Source organism: Belonocnema kinseyi, chromosome 5 (assembly GCF_010883055.1).
Source record: "Belonocnema kinseyi isolate 2016_QV_RU_SX_M_011 chromosome 5, B_treatae_v1, whole genome shotgun sequence".
Lineage (NCBI taxonomy): Eukaryota > Metazoa > Arthropoda > Insecta > Hymenoptera > Cynipidae > Belonocnema > Belonocnema kinseyi.
The window spans coordinates 52,272,246-52,274,342 of record NC_046661.1 but is presented as its reverse complement, the minus strand read 5'-3'; positions in this window follow the sequence as shown (position 1 = coordinate 52,274,342).

Sequence of the window (2,097 nt, the reverse complement as noted above, 5' to 3'; positions counted from 1 at the left end):
GGTATGTATAAGTCTCTCCAGCGCAAAGGTGTCGTATGGCGCTTCTATCAACGAGCTCAGGATCTTCAGGGATACCATTAAGTTTTCCTCGCTTCAAATAAATCTTGGCGCATTTGTCTAACCCGAATTCCATTCCAATTTCCTTAGTATATTGTTCGACAATCCCCAGAGCTAGATGCAGTTGCTCTCTGTTTTTAGCATAGATCTGAAGATCGTCCATGTAAAATACACGACTGACCTTGTACTTTCGATCTGCAGGTTTGCCGCACAAGTACCCGTCGGAATGGCGCAGTGCTAGAGATAGTGGCAATAATGTAAGGCAAAAGAGGAGTGGGCTCATGGTGTCGCCCTGAAAGACACCTCTCTGAAACGTGACCTTGTTAGTTGTCACACGATTTTTTCCAGATGAGATAGTAAATTTGGTTTTCCAAAGCGGCATCAATCTCTCTATACACCTAACTATTTGCGGATGAACCTTTAAGATTTTCAAAAGACAGATGATAAGTATATGGGATGTCGAATCGAAAGCTTTCCGATAATCCATCCAGGCCATCGATAGGTCACGCTGGTAGAATGCTGCATCTTTGCAGACACATCTATCGATGAGCAGGTTCTCCCGAGATCTGGCTACGCCTTTCTTTGAGCCTCGTTGTTCATACATTTCTTGCCACACAGGTTCAATTGCCCAAACAATCTTATCATTTAGGATAGCTATGAATATCTTATAAAGCGTGTTCAGACAAGTTATTGGCCTGTAGTTCTTCGGGTCAGCTAAGTTGCCTATTTTCGGCAGGAGTCCCGATGCGGAATAGTTCTTCATCCCTCTTAATACTTTTTTCACCTCCTCGGTAGTGATGGGTGGGCATTCTTTATCAGGTGTTATGAGGGCAACACATAACTCCTTGAAGCTATTTATATTTTCTAATTCTTCGTCCAGTCTATGCTGAACTTCGTAGACTTCTCTCCAAAATACTTCGACCTCCTCTGGTTCGGGTGGGTGTTCGACAGTAACTGGAGGGTCTTGGAAGAGTCGAGATCGGTCAGAGAGAAACTGTTGATTTTCTCTGACCAACCTCTCCCTCCGCTCTAGACTTCTCTTAGCATCAGATAGTATACGTATTCTCTCAACAATATACTGCCTGATGGTCAGCAGCTTTGACTTCTTAAGTGTGTGATAACGGGTCCGGAGTTCGCACGCGAACTTTCGAACCTTGGCGGTAAAATTCCTGCCAGATGTGATTTAGTCAATCACACATTGAATGCGGGACTCGTACTGTCTTGCCCAGCCTATCTTTATGGCAAGTTGATGCATTCGTCTTTTGGTCTTATGATCAGCCGTTGGTTTTGTTTTACGGTTCGCACCGGCCAAAACTCTCGCTGCATTATACACACAATAATTGATAGCACAGAGGTCGGATTCACCGGAAAAATGTCCACGAAGCTCTTCATCCATTTCAGCCAGATCTTTAGGCTTGAGAGAAACCTTAGTGTTGATGTTTCTCCGGGTCGTAAAGTATCGCTCTTCATCTATTGGATGCCTGCCCACGGTTGGTCTTAGTGTCGCCTCTCTTTCTTTGTTGCCGGCTTGTTCTAGCTGTGGTAGAGTAGGCGTTCCGCTTACATAGCTCCTTTTACGGAATAGTTCAGCATGGTTTCGCAGACGTTGCTGCAAAAAGTGCGATAGCTCCGGGTGTTTCTCGCACCACAGAGCATGCAGCCGTGCCATGTAACCCCTTTCACGGGTCACACTTGCATCGTAGCACTCTAGCAAGTCGTGATTCAGTTGCTCCGTCCACCCAAAGGTCGCGAGATCCCGCCGATCCATCGCATTGAATCTATTTTCGTTGGCTCCCCCAGCTCTAGATTGGTCGGCATTGTTGACCGACCCATTGTCGGGAGCCCTGCGCGTTCTGGTATTTTGAACCGCACTTACTACAACTATGTTTGGTGTTGTCATTGTTGTTCCCACGAGAAGCTAGGAAAAGGGGTTCGTCAATCCTTGTAGAGCCCCGCATGCAAGGATAAGGCTGCGTACTCTGAGAGGTCGCCCGGTATCGCAGAGTCACCGTTCTAGACACCTCACCCAGGTGCCATTCA